At 43.9% G+C, this 18,650-nt stretch overlaps 1 protein-coding gene across 5 annotated transcripts in view; it reads right to left on the bottom strand.

The window, feature by feature from the left end:
• The window catches only part of TENM3 (teneurin transmembrane protein 3), a 614,727-nt gene extending 607,237 nt beyond the window's left edge, over positions 1–7,490 (bottom strand). Inside the window, exons 1-2 of one of the 5 annotated variants that reach the window (XM_058669959.1) lie at positions 7,352–7,490; positions 7,077–7,208 (exon numbers count right to left, since the gene is read on the bottom strand). The gene's annotated coding sequence lies outside the window, so the exon portion shown is untranslated. Of the gene's footprint in view, positions 1–6,114; positions 6,196–6,412; positions 6,707–7,076 lie in introns of those variants that run through there. The other 4 variants (XM_058669958.1, XM_058669964.1, XM_058669960.1 and 1 more) reach the window with 4 other exon arrangements.
• Between the last annotated feature and the right edge of the window lie 11,160 nt (positions 7,491–18,650).

The following is an 18,650-nucleotide window of genomic DNA, read 5'->3' on the forward strand; positions in this document are numbered from 1 at the left end:
AAAAGCACTGCTGGCTCCCAAGTGAGGAGTTCTTTGGAAACGCCCCTGTTAGCAAAAGACACCTCCTCATGCTAATGAGGGGTCCTCCATGCTAATCAAAGGAATTAGGTGAGCTGAATTTCAGAGGCAATCACACTCTGATTTGAGAAGTACTTTTTGCGGGGGTGGGGGGACAGAGACCACCAGTTCCAGTCACCCCCTTGCTCAGAACTGTACTGCGAGGCGCTCCAGGCTCGCACTGAAGAAGACAGTCATTCCCAAGCTGTGATTTCTTTCTACGTTACGGACATCTGAACAGAAATTAGCAAGAGATTTCTGGCAAGTGCTGTCAATAACTGGAGAAATGACAGAAAGACAAAAATACACACTGATTAAGAGCCTTATCTTCAAAGACAAGTGACTTTGGGAAGTCACCTCCCAAATGGTCTCTGCACATCTTCAGACTGCTGGGATTTTTTCTCCGAGTCCCTATACAAAAAATTGCAACTTGGCGTTCAGCCCCAAAGACAAGACGACGGTATATGTGCAAAATAAAGCTATTAACACATTTTCTTTTCCCATCCATTTAAAGAATTCTGTAATATTTGGAACATCAAGGATTAATTTTATAAACCGATATTCTGATCCTCATGAGGGATTTACAATGCATATACATAAAAGTGAAAAATTTTGTAAGTCAATTTTCTTCTGTACCTACCCAATTAACTTAAATCACAAAATCAGCCCTCTAGACCATGCTTCTTGTCAAACACACTTCTACACACACAGAAATCACTGGAAGCAACATCACTCCGTGTAGAAGATGCTCCTATTCATACACCCTTTCTTCTCTCCTTCTCCAGCCGTCCCTTCTCTTCCTGTTTTCCCCACCTCCTCTTGGTTTGGAGGCAGAGACCCAGGAGACTTAGCTAGCTATACAACAGCTGATTATTATTAAATAATATGACCCTGCCCCAGGGCAACCACACCACTTCACTCCTTATTTCCAGCCCATCCTTAACAGGCACACAAGCCTCTCCACGATATTTGAACATACCTTATCAACAAATACAGCTCTTCAGGACTTTTACAGAACAATATATACATTTTATAGCATTGGATACAAGTGTAAATATATGCACTATGACTTTTCCATAATATTTCACTTACAAAAGTATTATTTTTGTTACTGTTGTTGTTGTTTGTGTGTATGTGTGTGTGTGTGTGTTTTATGCCCAAGTGTAAATTAAAGAATTATGTATTTGGGAACAAAAACTCATTTCCTTTTTAAAGCTACATGTCTGTTACTGATCATCAAATCCTAAACATGAAAAAGTATACCCATAATTTGCTTCTAGGTCACATTATTCTCTACACATGCTTCTAAACATATTAGAACCACCCATCACCTAAAGGATGTCACCGACCTCAGTGAAGACTGCCACCTATCACGAAACTGTTTGAAAAGTCAGTGCCACTCAGTTTGTGCATAGCTCCTCCGAGATTCCAAGAAGCCATCAACATATCACCATACTCTCCAGTACTATTTTTATTATCAATTATTATCATATGACATGATTTCAAACATCTACTCAGGCCACTTACCAGCACATTCTTTAATCACTATGAAAATTCAGGCCAGCGCCAAAGTAGAAAGACACAGGCTTGAATAGATTATTATTAGTAGCAAATTCTCTGTGGCTGGGTTGGCTACCCATACACCTGAGGTGTTTAATCAAAAGCCACAGAAAAAAGGAATGAAACCCTTGAAAGTCCTAAGGAGGTTTAGGTCTGTAAAACATCTACTTGACAGCATGTTTCCACATTTTAACCATTCAAATTGTAACATTTTGTAAAAAGTATTTTAAGTGTTTTTATCTTAACTTTTAAGGCTGTTTCATATAAATATTTTAAACCAGAAAACTATCAGTCAAAAGCCAGTAATATTACTACCGAGAAGAAAATTCAAAAGTAACAAGAAAGACAGTTACTACCAAGTTTTATTTTCCCTAAAAGTAAAGAACCATGTTCCTGGTGGAAGCGTTACATGTAGTATAAAGCTGTTCCTTTTTTTTTTTTTTTTTTTTTTAGAAATCCTATATACTATATAGTATGGTAAGAATACTTATCTGTATTAATTCTTATAGTCTATGCATTCTGGATTTTACTTTATTGGTCATCAAGCATATATCGCAATGAACAATGCAATATATGGGACTAAAAAATCTTAAGTTTTTTTTTTTTTACAGGAGGATAAAGTTGACACCAACCAAACACAAATAAAACAAATGCAAGTATCTCAATAGAAACTATAATATCCACCATCTCTCCTTGCTTCCAATAAGAATTACAATCCACATGTATTACTTTTCATTGTCAGGATTATACATACTACCATCTTGTGAACTAAAGTTATAATACATGCACAGGAAATACTTCTTGCATTTATGAGAAATTCAACGAGACGAAGTAAACAAAGAAAGAAATAACCTAGGTGGGTAACGATGACCATTTATGACTCAAATCATAAAACCCCTTTGATGCGCATAAAAATATACCTCCAACAAACTGTACTGGGGGCAGGAGGAGCAAGGCGATTTTCAGCAGAAAATATATTAATGTACTACTTCATCCTGCTTCTTCTGACTCTTAGAAAAAGCTCAAATTAGGAACTTCTCCAAAAGGATGTTTTAATTATGAGAAGCAGCATTTTTGAAACTCATACAAGGCAGCACACTTGTTGGGAAACGAATGACTTCTCAAGACGGGAAAGTGTTACTATCAATCACCAACAAGTTAATTCCACATAATAAGGCAGGTTTGGATGCAAACTGATCCATGGTGGAATACAGCATCCAAAATTGATTACAACAGCACTCAAAATGAATGCAGCCCTCCAAAGCACTTCTTTGCTCAGAAACATTAATCTCAATTAGAAGTAGAGCTTCATAATGGTAATGTTTAGTATAAAAAAGTATAAAATAAATCAGGTTTTATAAGACACAACAATTAATCAGTTTTCAGACTAAGACTTTTTTTTTCCTTTTTGAAGCACAAAATTTACATCTAGACTATTTAAAACAGTTGATCTCTCCAAAGTCAGGCCATAAAAGATGTTTATATGAAATAAAATTTAAAACTTAGTTGTTGCAACTTTTTAAAATCACGCTGTCTTATTACATATCTTTCAGTGCATCTACTCAGCATACTTCTTCATCCCAATGCTTGTATTCGATTTCTTTCTCCCAGCTATCATTCTGCTTTAGGACAAAAATGAACACTGACCTCAACTGAAAATTTAAAGGAATGAATAAGTGGTTGTGAATCAGAGAAAAAAAGTTTGGTGGCAAATTACTATCTTCTGTGTTCACCATCTTCACCTAAGTATAGAAATCATGTCCTAAAAGTCTAAAGGGACATCAAATAAAGCACTGGGTGCCCAAGCAAGGTGTGACAGAACACGCCTCACAGGTGCCTCAACAGAGCTTCAAGGAGCCGGCAGGCAATTCACTCTCCACACCGAATCACAGAATGCTCTCTACACCGAATCACAGAAGCATAATACCTGAACCCAGACACAACCATTTTAAAGAGTTAAATAAAGTTTCATAGCAACGAGGAGACACGTGCATCTACCAAAATCATTAGTATTAATCAACAAAGTTGGCCATAATGGCGGCTTTATCTCAGACTACGTTCACGCTTCAGACTTGCTGCTCAGCATCTTTGCAGGTAACATCCCCTCGCATGTTCTCCAACACACTCTCACTGCCATTGCAAAGGCATCATTTTTGTGCACATGCAGCCCAACGCGGATTCCGTATTTCTGGCAGGTCACTGTGCTCACAAGATAACCACACTTTCCCTGGGTGTCTGGTTTGCTTGACTTCTTACAAAAAGAATAATTACTCTTGGCTCTCTGAAGCTAAGAAAGATTAGCATGAACTTCCTAACTGGATCAGTATTGTTCAGTTAGGTTTCCTTTCTGAATAAATTTAAAACTTTTCATTCTATTTAGGAGCTTTCCTCTATTCAAAGATAAGCACCCTTATCTTTCTTTGTCTTCTCCCTAATAAAGCTAGTTCCTTTTTCTAACCAAAAGACTGATGACACGCCTACAAGATCATAGTAAGAAAAGCCTCTATAATTTATCTAAAGCAGCACTGCTTTCTAGAAAATAAACACATTCCTATAAAATAATTCCATTTGGAAAAAATAACTAATCACCACCCTGCTACAAATCTACCTGCTTTATTTTAAATAATAAAGCAATCCTCACTTAGGGCTGATCTCCTCTGCCTGCTTCAATGCTGTTGCCATAGGTACTCATATGGTTCTCCAAACAGATCAACAGCAGCGTAGTTACTAATATAATTACATTTCTCATAAAACTGTGCACTGGCCACAAAACATGCAGGTGTCTTATTGAAAGGAACTACTTTTCCTAATGCTATTTGTTCTTTTTAAAGTTGTCCAAAATCAGGTATTTTTACTGCTAGTCAAAACAGTACCTTTGAGTGAGAGGAATATTAAAATTCTTGTTTTTTTTTTTAAGACAAGATGGTTAAGGAAACAAGGCAACAGGAAAAGAGAAACACAATCTTGAGACACACAATAGAATAACTAACCTCATTATAGACCCTTATCTTTGAAGAATTTAGGAATAATTTGTGAATGCCATGACATTTTAAAGTGGGATTAGCAAGTCTTATTACTGAACTAACCTCTCACTCTTAGATCAAGAATTAAATATTTGCTCTGCCTTTAGAATCACAAATCGAAACTTTCAAGGCTCATGCAAGAATTTCATATATTAAGAAATCTAAGCTAGAAGTTTTAGATGATTAAAATTGTATTAAGGAAAAGTGCAATGCAAGAGTGTTGGTGTATTAAATCCTGTGCTTTAATTTAAAATATCAAAATCTAGACTGAATTATAATACCGTTACTCTGAATTCCAAACTCTACATTTTATGCTAGAAAGACGACAGTTACTTCTCCAAGCAGGCAACCGGGGGAAGGGGTGTGCATTGTGTTTTAAACGCATTCAACAAGGAATTAAAAACCACCAAGTTCTGTTCACTGGCAGGAATACCTTTCGGGGTACCCTTCCAAGCTTTCCAAAGATGCTAGTCCTGCTTGCTTTTCTTTGTCTCTCTCTCTCTCTTTTTCCTTTTGACAACAGAAGGGAAAGGGAGAGCCTGAATATATTCCTACTTCTTGGGGGAAGACCACTCAGTGTGTTCTGCCAAACTCTAAAATGTTTGACAAATCCACCGTCAGGAGAGAACAGAAGACAAGGGGAACCTTAGCAAGCAAGCCTTGTTCTCAAGGATACCAGCTGTCCAGGGTCTGTTTCGTCTTTTTGCTTAAAAAAAAAAAAAGTGAAAGATGGCTTTGGCTCATCCACTGCGGCGCACCTACTCCAAAGTACCTGCAAACTTTTCCCGAGCTCGAAGTGCTAATGACTTCAGAAAACAGACATACTTGCTGTCTGGCACGGTGATGATCGCTACACTTGCTGCACAACAAGAATGAACAACTCATCCTCCTAACTACCTTAAAAAGTGAGGGGAATCCGAACCTCCTCCAAAGATGCTCAGCAAAGACCAGCCACCTTCCCAGCTCCACATTCACTACTGGATGCCCCTTCCGGTCCGCACCACAGGCACCTCGGTTGAGTTGCAGGCTCCTATGTCTGTAATTTCCCCCCTATTCATTGCCCAGTTCAGGATATATGTTGTCTTCAGCCCCATCCAGAGTTTCCAGATCAAGTTTTAGTCGTGATTCACCACTCCCTCACACCGTCCCCGCCCCTACCCCTTCCGCTGTTGCTTCTTTCCAACTCTGAAGCACCTCTCCACCGGCTTCCCTCTGGCCCAAAGTCCTATGGGAACCATTCACACCCCACCTCTTGCAGCAAACCCCTGTCACAAAACTGGGTAACACCCGGCAAGGGCAAGACCGCCAGGAGCCTCTTCCCCAGGTTGGAGTAGCCCCTGGGCTGTCTGCCTCGGGAAACCAGGACTCCCTAGAAGCTGGGGGGAGAGGGGGGAGGAGGAGCGGCGTGGCCACCTAGACTCTCCAGGGCCTTTGCCTCCTTAGCCAGTCAACAGCACCTGGGAGAAGTTCCCACCTGAGTCGGCAGCCAAAGGTGCCACAGGCGAGGGCGGGGCGGGGAGCTCGTGGCCGGGGACCCCCAGCGAGGCCAGCCCGGACATGGCCAGCTGGCCGGAGCGCCTAGGAGGCATCGCTCCTCAGCCCAGAGAGTCGGCCAACTTGCTGCCGCCAAGAGAAAGTGCCGTCCCAGCCAGCCAGCCAGCCAGCCAGCCAGCCACTCAACTCAGTACTCCGGTTCCCGCGCGGCGCCGCGGCCCGGGCACTAGGACCCCAAGAAAGGAAGGAGGGCGCGCCGGCAGCGGCGCCGCACTTACCGCGCTCGGCTCGCCCGCGCCGCCGGTAGCTCTCCGGCCGCAGCCGCCGCGTGCACCGGAGCAGAGCGCACTTCCAGCGCTGGGCCAAATTCAAAGGAGGCTGGGCCCCAGTGAGGAGCGCTGTGGGGGCGCGGGGGTCCGGGGCCGAGGGGAGGGAGGGGAGAATGGCAAGTGTTGACAACTTCCTCCCCTGCCCTGCGCCCGGCCCGCGGGCCCCGGGGCCGGCGGCGAGGGGAGGGCAGCGCGCGCCGAACGCCAATGAGTTCACTTTCTTTTTCTCCCCCGCGCTCCCCCTCTCTCCCTTCCCGCCGGCAACCCCCCACCTCCCGCCCCCAACTCCAGCCTCCCTCGCGCCGGCCCCGGCCCGGGTTGGCGTTTTCAGGTGCGGGGCCCCGGCAGCGGGAAGGTTGGGAGGAGAGAGAGAAGAGGGAAAGGTGAGGAGGCGAGCGTGGCGCTGTGCCAGGGAGCCGCATCCAGGACCGGAATGGTGTGGAGAGGGGACGCGCCGGGCGCGTCCACGTGTGTGTGTGTGTGTGTGTGTGTGTGAGAGAGAGAGAGAGAGAGAGAGAGAGAGAGGGAGAGAGAGAGAGAAAGAAAGAGAGAGAAAGAGAGAGAAAGAGAAAGAGAGAGAGAGCGAGAGAGAGAGTGAGCCAGAGGAGCCTACCATGCCTTCCCCCGGTGCGGATCGCGGGAGAGCCCAATCACGGGGCGACCGGCCCGGCGGAGACCATTTATAATCCTTGACTCCTCCGCTCCGCCACTTGTCAAGATGACAGGTACTTTATTTCTTCTTCTTCTTTATTCAAAAGAAAGAGAGGGAGAGATTCCCCGTTTACTGCCTTTTCTGTCAAATGGGATTTGCCGGACTGAACCACGTCCGCCGCCCCTCCCTCCCTCTCTCCCTCCCTCCTCTCGGCCGCGTCGGGCCCGGGAAAGCACCGTGGCTCCCATGCTGTGGCCAATCAGTGCCTCCACGACGCTCGCCGAGATTTAGGGGTCATCCATGAAGAACACTTGGCGCTGAGGATGCGGGGCTCCGGCTGGGCTCTCGCCTGCCGCCCAGGGCAAGCGCTCGGGAACTTACTGCCCCGCGCGGGCGGGCGAGCCGCAGGCTCTGGCTGCTTGCGGGGCAGGAGACTTAGGGGGCGGGAGGGTGAAAGTGCGCGGGGCTTGCTGCGCACCCTCTGCCTGGGGCGGGGGCCGGGGGAAGGGAGTCACTGCCCCTGACGTGAGTAGATAAACACTTCTCTGTGTAAGCGAACCTGCGTGCCACACTACTTTCCTTGATCTTGCGAAGGGTGGGCATGTCAGGTCAGCTGAGTCACCCGAGGTGGTGGGAGTGTGAGACGCCACGGGGAAGATGGAAGCCGAGGCGGGGCCGGGGTCACGAAGGCTGTCCGCCCCCGGCGGGCAGCCTGTCCTTTCACCGAGCCGCTTAAAGTGCCCTGTGTCTGCCCTTCCGCCGTCCGTCCGAAACTGAAACGCGCCGCGACCTCGGGAAGGGGGTGGGGGGGCACTAAACGCTCAGGCTTTCTTGGCGAGCCTCACTCCGCGCTGATTTAGCGCACGTGTGGGCCCCGCGTTCAAGTACCGGGAGCTCCAGCAAGCAAGCAAGCCCCGGTCAGGGGCGGGCTCTTGGCCCTCCGAGGGCTCCTCGCGCTGCTCCTCATTACTTGGTTTGATTACCAGCTGAGCATTGCCGCTGCCTCTACTTTCTTTGCTGGGGGAGGACTTGGAGGGGTTTTGACTGCTCTCTACAAGTTTCTACTTGCTCGGCTCCCACCAAAGCTCTGGCTCCAGCCTCACGGTCCTTAGTCCCCAGGGCGCGCGCGAAGCCCACCCAGGGAGCTGCCTCTAGCGCGGGAACTTTACGCTGTTGCAGTTTTCCAATAAACATCCTACGGGCCAACTTCGCGGAGCCGCTCTCCGACTCTGTGGTTTCCTGCCACCTGCGGGCACCTTTATTTATTGATTGATATATTTATTTATTTTTATTCCGCGAGCCGGCGGAAGCCCCAATGCGCCTTGCGTGCCTGAGGTAGCCTAGGGCACCCGGTCGCTCCCCCGAATTCCCTTGGGATCCCTTGCCAGCCCTCCTGGAGCGCACAGGTGTACACCTGTACGCGTAACTATGGTGGCGGGACAGGTACCCCCAGAGTTCTCCTTCCACCCTTAACTCCGCAGCGCAGAATTCCGCCGGCCTGCAACTAATTTGATCCGTCCAGAAGCGAATACGCTGATATTGGTAACACTGCGCAGAACCTTAGTGGATCAACCGCTTGGCAAACAAGGACACAGCCTCCTTTTACCAAAGCCCGGAGCTTGTGACAAAGTCTCTACAAAAGGGCCGGGGTGGGGGGAGCGCGGGGAGAGCAGATCAGATGAATCCCCACCGCGAAGTACGCAGCAAAGATTCACAGTCCGAGTTCCCGGAGTTGTCGAGTGAGCGAGCGAGTGCGCCGCCGGACCGTCTCCCTTACACTCCAGCCCGGCTTCACAGTGAGGCAAAGCAGAGCAAAGTCGTCTGGGGGAAGCTCTGTCTCTATCCTGCCACATGAATTTCACACTTTTTGATCAATTATAAGGTGCGGCATCAGATAAATAGTACCCCGCTTTCATTGAGGTTTCTTACTGTCTTCGGGAAACTTGTCAAATAAGATGGGATGCCCCCAGATATGACATCATAATCATGCAACACGCTGAAAGCACGCATCCCTGACAGAACGAGAGTGTCTCAGGAATCACGTCTGTGGCCCAGTTTCCACACAAAACATTCCAAGTGTGCAAAACTTCTGCACGCGTGGAGGCAGGCGTCCCTTTGATATCTAGGGATGCATGATTGAGAAGATTACACCTATCCTAAAGAGGCCAGAAAGAAGAGCTACCTGGTTACGGGATAAGAACGGGGAAACAAGCTTTTTTTCCCTCTCTCTCCAGTTGTTTTCTAGATCCCCTCATTGTAACCAAATGCAACCAGTAGGATTCATTAAACTTAGAAATGGTAATAAATATTGGAGCCTGTGTCTAGTCCAGTTGCGTAGTTCAAGCACTCGAGGTTGTTCAGCCTGTAATGCTGGACATTCACACTAAGTGGATGCCATTTAGAGAAAAAAACTCCTCACCACTGGCCCCATGTACTCTGCGGAGATACTAGACCAAGTGTGCAGGTGTCTCAGTGTCTGCGAGGAGTCTGAGGTGTGCAGTCTGTAATCTCTGCAGCGTATGTGTTTTGTTAGCTTTGGAACTTCACTGGGTGTTTTGCTTGCCCCAACCCCCTTTCTAACAAAGAAGTTCCATCATCTGAGGCTGCTAGGTAAAGCTCAGGTTGTGCTGTGCCAAATCGCACCACATGTTTCCTCCTTCAAATGCATCCCTGGAAAGCAGAGCTTGCTACCTGACCATCAGGCTTTTTGCCTCCCTGAGCTGCCTTCTGGGGAGTGTGGGGAGCGTGGGGAGCTGGGGAGGGCAGGCAGTTTATGCTGTGCCCTCCCCAGCAATCAAAAGTGGAGGAGAAGAAATGCAAGATGTCGCTATCTGTTTTGCAAACCTCTGGCAGCTCACAGCAAACTCTACCCGGCTTGGATGGTGACTTTGCCGTGTTAACGCAGCCAGTCGTGCAAGGGATAATGGAACCGAGCTGGCGGCATCTCTCTCCCCTGAGTCCCCCCTTGTCAAATAAATACATGCAGCTCTCCAAGAAGAAAATGTGACCGAGCTTCCTTGGCAACCCCTGTCCCCATCCCTGGAAATGCATGCCTACAGGCCTTTACAAGCCTCGGCATAACTGCTCACAGATCTGGAGACAGCTTCAAGGAGGCTTATGCGATCAGACCTGGGTTAGGGGAGGGGAAATAAAGGCCCGTGCATCTGGAGCCAAACATCAGCCCAGTGCAGCTCCCCGCTGGAAGGCGATGCTTGTCCATTTTATAGGGCATCTCATGTACCTTCTGTGGAGGCTGTTGCTGTGCGGGCTCTCTATTTTTAACCCTGTCCTAAAGAGCCCGCCAAGAGCTGGAGAGCCTGGAGGCAGCTGTCTCCTTCCCTCTCTTCCATCTCTGCCCCCACTTCTCTTTTACTCTTGAGACTTTCAGATGAGCTGAAGAGGAGCACCAGGTGTGAGGCCAACTAAAGAGATGTGTGGACATCCGTGGACATTATAGATATTCCTTGGGCATATTGTCCTTGCTCTTGCAACTGGATAGAGGTGGCCCCAACCTTCTCCCACCCAAGGGAGTCCAGGCATTGATGAATTGCAGGAAATGGTCTTGGAAGCAAGTTGCAGACATGTAGGACACCTGGCACACTCTTGGAGAAGATCAGGAAAGCCGATCTTTGTGATACATCCAACAACAACACAGAAGTACTAGGACCCTTGAGATAGAGACCAAAGGCCGCTAGCTATTAAGACTGGCCTGATGGGGCCCAGCGCAGTGGCCCTAGCTACTAAAGTCCTAGCCTTGAACGCCCCGGGATCCCATATGGGCGCCGGTTCTAATCCCGACAGCTCCACTTCCCATCCAGCTCCCTGCTTGGGGCCTGGGAAAGCAGTCGAGGACGGCCCAAAGCTTTGGGACCCTGCACCCGCGTGGGAGACCCAGAAGAAGTTCCTGGTTCCTAGCTTCGGATCAGCATAGCACCGGCCGTTGCGGCTCACTTAGGGAGTGAATCATCGGATGGAAGATCTTCCTCTCTGTCTCTCCTCCTCTCTGTATATCTGACTTTGTAATACAAAATAAATAAATCTTAAAAAAAAAAAATACTGGCCTGATGCCTTGCACCCACTGGGATCCCATATGGGTGCCAGTTCATGTCCTGGATGCTCCAGTTCCCTTCCAGCTCCCTGCTGTGGCCTGGGAAAGCACTTGAGGACAGCCTGCGTGGGAGACCTGGAAGAAGCTCCTGGCTCATGGCTTCAGATCAGATTAGCTCAGCTCAGCTCCGGCAGTTGCGGCCACTTAGGGAGTGAACCAGTGGATGGAAGATCTTTTTTATTTTTTTCTGTATATCCTCCTCTCTATATTATTGCCTTTTAATAGAAATAAATAACTCTTAAAACAAAAAAGAAAAGAAAAAGGAATGGCCAATGGCCTGAATTTCAGACACCTAAAGACTTTGGGTTAATCACTGGAAGCAGTTATCCCAGAATGTTTACAGGCCTAGAACCTACACTGTATACAGCTGTCTCCCAAATTAGCCCCAAAGTTCTGATCAGGTTGCTAGTTTTCACTTGTCAAAGATAACTAAATCCTTTGACTGTTAGATTGAGGAACCCTTTAAGACAAATATTTGATGACTGCCAGGGTCATATAATTCAATGCCTTTATCATGGAAACTATGCTTTCATTATCTTAATTAAAGCAAGATAGGCCACTCTCAATGCACATGCATTTTGGAGTCACTGAGTACACTGGTGATCAGACAAATTAGCCTTTAAGGGGGCCTCAACTTTTCCAGTATGTTACTTTGTGTTTCATTCCATGGAGCCTGCTGCATGGCTCTGCCTTGCATGGTGACAGCATGGTGTAGAGCGCAAAAACAACTGCCAATGTGGCTTTGTCAGAGCATCAAGTTTTGTGAAGGAGTTTATTTAAGATGAGGCACTTTCTGTGTTGGTCAAGCTACATCTTGTTGCTTCAAACTTAAATTATACCTACACCAAAAGATGAAATCTTCATCAGTAGTTGTTAGCAAGCAGTGCCTGGTAAAATATGTCATGTTTTCTATAAATTACCTTTTAATAAGTCAGATGGATTCATATTGGGTATTTAAGGTGGGTGCTTAGCTGTTAGCAATGTTTGTTATAAATTAGTGACACATGAGATTTTATTAATATGATTACCTCTTCAGATATTTCAAGTGCCAGCTTATAATTTAGCTTGTACTTGTTAAAAATATAGGCATCAAAGGGCTGTTATCTGGCCTGGAACCTCTACATCCCATTTTGGATTGAGTGCGTGAGTTTCAGTTCCACTCCAAATTCCAACCTCTGATCAGTCCAGATCCTGGGAGGCAGCATCAGTGATGTCTCAGGTGGTTGTGTCCCTCTAGTTCCTGGCTCCATCCTGGCTCAGCCCAGGCAGGTATGGGCAATTGGAAAATGAAGCAATAGATGAAAGATCTCTTTGTCCCTCTCACTCTGCTTCTCTAGTTTGCAAATAAATAAATAGAAATATAGGCATCAAATGACTGTGATTTAGTACCAGACAAATTGAGCATCTTGTTATTTCTTAATAATGGTTATATCTTCTCTCCTCAGTGACCTCTAGTCTGGACTATTCTGTAGTCTGGGTCATTAGGACACCTGAGTTTGTTGTTGTTTGTTTTTAATTTTTTTTTAAAAAAATATTTATTTATTTGAAAGTGCTTCAAAAAAAGGGGTACAGGGAGGGGCATCCATTGGCTACAACAGCCAGGGCTAGTCTAGGCCAAAACCGGAAGCCAGGCGTTTCCTCCAGGCCTTCCTCATGGGCAGCAGAGGAGCAAGCATTTGCCCATCTTCCATTGCTTTCCCCAGGCCAGTGGGGGCCAGTGGGGGTGGGCGCGGGGTGGGGGCTGGATCAGAAGCAGTATGGCCAGGACACTAGCAGGAAGCTATGTAGGATGCTGGGGTTTCCAGCAGCAGCTTTGTTCATTATGCCCAAATCTAGTTTCACAACATCTAGCTTTTAAAGCACCTCCTATTGATGCTCATCCCATTAGCTGTGCTTCAGCTGCGGATTTTTGTTGTTTGGTTTGGTTGGTTGGTTACTTGTTTGGGTTTTCTTTCCATTTAAAACAGTGTAATGCTGTTCTTGGTATGGGTCCATTTCAGGAGCTAAGAGCAGCTGGAGCATAGGGTCTTGACCTTATTTCCTTTGAACCCACAGGACCAAGTCCAGAGATTAGCAGACAGAAGATGCTCAAGGCATGCTTACTGAGTGAATGAGTGAACACACGAAGAAAATGTTCTTGTGTTTAGTCATCCCGATGTCTTTTAAAAAGAAAAATAAAATTTATATTTGAAATACATTTTCCTAATTCTCTGAGCATCAGTTTTTGTTGTTTGTTTTTTTTTTTTTTAATGGGACAGCAACCACCTTTGAGAATAGTTGACTTTTCTTAAAAGCATAATTTGAAGTAAAGGCAAAAATAATGGGAAAAGCAAGGAGATCATGTTTTGGCTTCTCTTCTTTAGGATGATGTACTCCTCACTGAAATTTGGGCAAAACATTGCATACACCTTTTAAATGCAGATACTCTGAGCATTTTATAGTTGGTAGGACATTATTATAAAATCTTTATTGTCTTCCAAATGGCCTTTGGAATTTGAATGGTAAGGATAGAACCCGAGATGACTGCTTTTCATTTCTTCAAGACAAGAGTTCAGCTGGTATTGGGGAAACAATCTCTGTTTGTTCCTGTCTGCTTGGGAGGACTGTTTCTAATTGATCTGGCATGGAATTTAGCTGGAGATGTATACGTTGCAACCAAAGCACACAGCCTGTATGCTTTGTAAGTAATAACCATATGGGCCTCATTTGAAACATTTGAGGATTTTTGACATTAACCTGGGTTAAATCGAGCTATAAATTCAACTCAAATGTATATGTCCTGACAAATTCATCATCGCTTTGGATAGATTTAGTTCATGCTCTCTGCAGATTAATAACAATGATGACCGCTTATCACAAATGCAAAGGTTCGTCGTGATAAAGTAGCATAATGTTGTACTTCACACTGTTTAAATGCAAATTGCCCATATTAAGCAGACATTTTCTACTGTTATCACTTTCACTAGAATGGAAATGTTTAAAAATGATCTCTGGGTAAAGAAGAGGATATATAGTCAAATCTATTTCCTCTTACACTATTTTCAAGTGCACTTCGCTATCATGAAGATTTAATTAAGCAAGCTCAGCTAAGCTGAAAAGCAAAGTGGCTGGAAGTTACTTCTTATAGCAGTGTGTTCAGGACTTATACAAAATCATTTATTTACTATTCATTTAGGGAGCCGAGCAACCACTGAAAGTGGAACATACAACAGAATTCCTGTAGCTTCCTTCTCCTATTTCTGAATATCAAATTTAGGGCTTCTACTTTGTTACAGATAATAGTACTAAGTTATGGATGTTGATGGTCCTTCCCTTGCAGCTTGAAATTGCCTTGAAAAAGATACAGTTTCTTTAATTAAAAAAGCTGCACAGAACTAATCCCTCTAGCTGAAAAAAGAAAAGTTTTAAGCAATCTCTTTCTGCTCCAAGAGAGAAAGGCAGACAATACCATACCAGATCAGAAACATAAGCTATAGTGTGCAGCCAGGAGCGCAGCAGGGAACTGAATACTGCTCCGACTGTGTCATTTTTTAATCCCCCATCCCAGTTTTCCCCGTCTGACCTCATGCTGAGATGAAGTTATCACAGAAGACAGCTTTACTCTCACCAATGAATCCAACCCTGGATCTGTATTATCCTCAGCAGATCAAAACACCGCTTTCATCAAATAGCATTATCTGCATAAAAGGCATGCAATTGCCCGATAATTTCACCCAAACTATGCTATTCATTTAAAGGACAAGAAGAGAAATGTAATTCATTCCTTTTGGGGGGTGGTGGAGAGAAGTGAGACTTTGGGAGAGAGAGAGGCTGGAAAAGCTAACTTATCCCCCTTCACTCATGGGAACTTTTCAGTTTTTAACACAAAATCCCAAGAAGGGGTCCATTTAAAAGTCCCCTTACTCCTGCGCTTTAAGATTAATTGTTGAAGCATTTTGGTGTAGTTTGAGTGACAAAAGTGTAAGTTGTGTAGAAAACTGGCAATGAGAAATTACAAAGCTAGCTGATGTTGTTAGCCATGCTTCCATGAATCCCAATAAAAACATCATATCCAGTAAAATTGGAGAAGCATAAGAATTAGCTGAACAATTGGATGACGTTTAACAAAACGTTGTATTGAGGTAGGGGGCAGTTCTTATTTGCAGATTTGTCTCTGCATTTGGATAAGTTTGAATATTTACTGTAGGAGGAAAAAGATGTATTCTATGATTTTGAGTTTTGCTACTTGGAGGCATATGTAGGCAATCTTCGGAGTAAATGCTGCTGCTGTTTATTAATTTTTTTGCAATTTAAAAAATAGTTCAGCTTCCTTCAGATTTTCCTTTGCATTTTGTTTAAATAGTACTCTCCTCTGCATTGTAGCTCGCATAAGTTGTTATAACAAACTTCTCTGTAATGGATCCTAACTCTTTATTGAATGGCATCTGTTATTTTGTTCAAGGTATCGTGATAGGACACAGCAATCAGACAAGACCATTTGTGTCAAGTAATTGGAACTGCCAATATGTACAAACACTCCCACATGGGTGTGGATGACCTATCAGGTATGTGCTAGTATCATTATAAATATTGCTCACCATCATTTTAATCATTTAGCTTAAAAATGTAAATCTTCTGTTCAGCCCTGTCAGAATTTACTCTGTAAACTGACCCTGCCAGAAATCCAGCTTAATCCCTACCCTTCTATCACCCAGACAACATCTACATGCAAAAATGTGTAGGACAAACAATCAGAGTGTCTGAAAAAAAGAGCAACATTAGCATGTCTCACATCAGTCAGAGGCTAGGAGTATTTCTGGAAGTCCATGAGACAGGTGAAGGGGTGAGACTTGTTCCTTGAAAGAAAGACATCGATTCCACAAGAAATTAATCATGCCCCAATTATTTGTTGTCACCAATGTTTTGATTGAATGTATGAATTATCTAAACCACTTTAGTAATTAGTCAATACTTTCTGAAGGTCCCAGCTTCTTGAAAGTATAACTTAATGCTGAAGTGTGCTGAACCTAAACATCTATGTAGATATATGGTCTGCTCAGTAAGAAAGTTCAAATTCACGTTTCTAAAACACAGCTTCGTGACATACAAATTATCCTAAATTTAATGTGATTAAGCATTAAACTCTGGTATTTCCTTGAATTTGATGACAGTACTATTTTCATGTCAAACTCGATTATGAGACCCAGCTTTCAGAGCGAACTGTTTAAAATCCCAAATCATTAACAGATCATTTAGGGTTCAGTCTCAAAAAAAACTTCTTGTCTGTGAAATATCAACTAACAAGATATGTAAGCAGAGGTGAGTTTCACATTTTGTCCACATATGTGTAACTCATTTTAGAAGTCACTTTCCTTTCTTCTGAAAATGTCAGGGGAGGAGAGATATTTGCAGCAGTACTAATGCTGGTTGAAAACCCCATGCTTTTATCCTGTAATCCATTCACAGTATTTTCTTACTGTATGTTATCAAAGTGCATCATGGACCACTCTACACATTTGCAAAAGAGATAGACATATACCTTCCTGAAAACTTCAGACATTTTAAATACAACATTAAGATCTTAATATTTTATTTTTTCTTGACTTTCACTCCAAGCTTTTGTTTGACACAAGAAGGGTCATCCATATATCCTGATTTCAGAAGCAAATGAGGTCACAGTCACATGAGTTTCCTACAAGGCTAAGCAACCCTTCAAAAGTCATGGAATTGTTTGTCTGTTTAAAGATGACATCAGAAACATTACTTTTCTCTCAGTAACACCTTCCAAACTAGGTCAGTGAGAGGTTTTCTGTTTGCTTGTTTGTTTAAATTGTAGGTAAAGTTACTCTCTTACCCCAAAACTTCTGTGCACTTTGGGTTCATCAAAACAGCAAAGCTTGGTTTGCTCTGTAGTGTGGTAGATTTTTCTGAGAGAGGAGAGTTGGAGATTAAGGCCATGAAATGGCTAAAGGACTGATGCTGGAAGAAAGCAAGCTGCTACTGGCCCTGCGGTCTGATTCATGGTTTCTCTGATGAATATACACCTCTGAACTTTGCTTGGCTTAGGAAAAGAAAGAAAGAAAGAAAAAAAACCACCCAAAACTGTGAAAGAAGACAGGCATATCTGGAGCAGATTGGGAGAGAGAAGAATCTCGCCTGGGCAGAGTGAGCTCCAAATTTCTTTCTGTGTTTACCTCACATTTCTTTCCTAGCCCCATCCTCCAAATCCAGTACTTTTAATCCACAAAATCTATGAAAGACTAGGATTCACCTTCCCCTCTTTTATCCTTGGATAAGATATCGAGGGGAAAAAAAAAGTAGGCCATGAGAAGATTATGAGCTGAGAGCCTATAAAGAGGGAGGAAATTGGCAGAGAAAATGTGAGTTAGGGAAAGCGAAGGGAGAACAAGCTTCAGCTGAAAGCTAAGAGGAGGCGGGAAGGGACAGAGAAGGCGTGCAAGATGCCCTGCTCGGAGGCCTGGTGTCATGCAGTTCCACTGTTATCTCGGCTCTCTCTGTTTACACGAAGCAGTACTACTGGCACCTTGCCTCCGGAGTTTGGTGTTACTTAGAAAACAGATGGAGACCAAGCCAGGAGATTAGTCATATTTATTTTCAAACTTATCAGCAACCAATCTATATTCACTGTGAAGAAAATTTGATAACAAAAATGTTCTTTATTAAAAATCTGAAGATGATCTTGGTAACAGACAGGCTATAAATCTAGACTTTTTTTTTAAAAATTGTGACCTTTATGCTACCAAGATCAGTCACCTTGGAGTTCTTAAGAGCATATACACTCCAAAGCGCCACCTTAGCTGTATACAATCAGAGTACACTTGGGTACTACTATGCGGCTCAGCTAGCCGCGGCACCCAAGGATATTATCCACATACCGATGTCATAAATAAGGCTTCCACAATATTCTTATGCACAGAAAGTTTGAGAAATATCACTCAAAGCTATATATTTTGCATAAAAAACAAGTATTTCAGTTTTTGTCATTTTCCTATTAAAGATAAACTATTGCAAATACATCTAGATAGATTATTCTCAAAAGTGATACATTCCCATTTAAGGAAGAAACCAAAGTCCACAAAATGTGGAAACTGAGAACATCTATCTGAGGCAATTCCAGCTGAAAATTTGCTGACACTTCAAAATTAGATTGTGAATTATTCTAAGAACAGTAAAATCAGAAATACACAGAACATTTTCTATGTATTTTAATAATTGGATCGTAATATACAGATGTTTGCTAAGTATTCAGTTTATATATATATTTACAAAACTGGCACAAACTTTTAAAATATGCATTTTTCCCTCTTCATTGTCAGAAATGAAAGAATTCTGTGTAAAATGAAAGAAGTAACTTAACAGGTATGGATTTTCACTGAAATCCCAAATAAAAATTTCAAAAAAAATATTAGGGTTTATCAGACTAAATC

This window comes from Ochotona princeps, chromosome 11 (genome assembly GCF_030435755.1).
Source record: "Ochotona princeps isolate mOchPri1 chromosome 11, mOchPri1.hap1, whole genome shotgun sequence".
Classification (NCBI taxonomy): Eukaryota; Metazoa; Chordata; class Mammalia; order Lagomorpha; family Ochotonidae; genus Ochotona; species Ochotona princeps.